The sequence below is a fragment of the Otolemur garnettii genome, unplaced genomic scaffold (genome assembly GCF_000181295.1).
Source record: "Otolemur garnettii isolate 467f Iridium unplaced genomic scaffold, OtoGar3 scaffold00014, whole genome shotgun sequence".
NCBI classification, from domain to species: domain Eukaryota; kingdom Metazoa; phylum Chordata; class Mammalia; order Primates; family Galagidae; genus Otolemur; species Otolemur garnettii.
Window position 1 is genome coordinate 3,371,184 of NW_003852409.1, and position 459 is coordinate 3,371,642.

Here is a 459-nt window from a genome sequence, read left to right on the forward strand (position 1 = left end):
TTGGTCATTTCTCCAGATTTTCTGTGGCTCAATTTCAAGCTATTGTTTCAGGGAGATGTTCTATGCCTCTGCTTACCAGGCTGTGTATCACCACCAACAAAGACTAGTGTTTTCTGGGGTGTTAACTTCCCAGAGAACATATCAGACACTGTCATCACAAACACCACCACAGTTGGAAACAGCAAGGCGCAATATGAAGGAAAGATTCAGGTAACAAAACTGGCTTCCAAACCAGGTCTCGCTCAGGGAGGAGAATTGCAGGAAAAGAATTGCAGGAAAAGAAAGTAAATAAAAAGTTGAAAGTTAGCATTTCTCGGTTCTCACATACCTGAAGGGAATATACACACCTCAAGTTCATTTTCATTCCCTTCCTTTTTAAAAAGGGTTCAGAAAGTGATACATTTCATGGTTGCAGAGAGACAGACCCTTGGACTCAGTCTGATATGGGCTGAGCTGTGA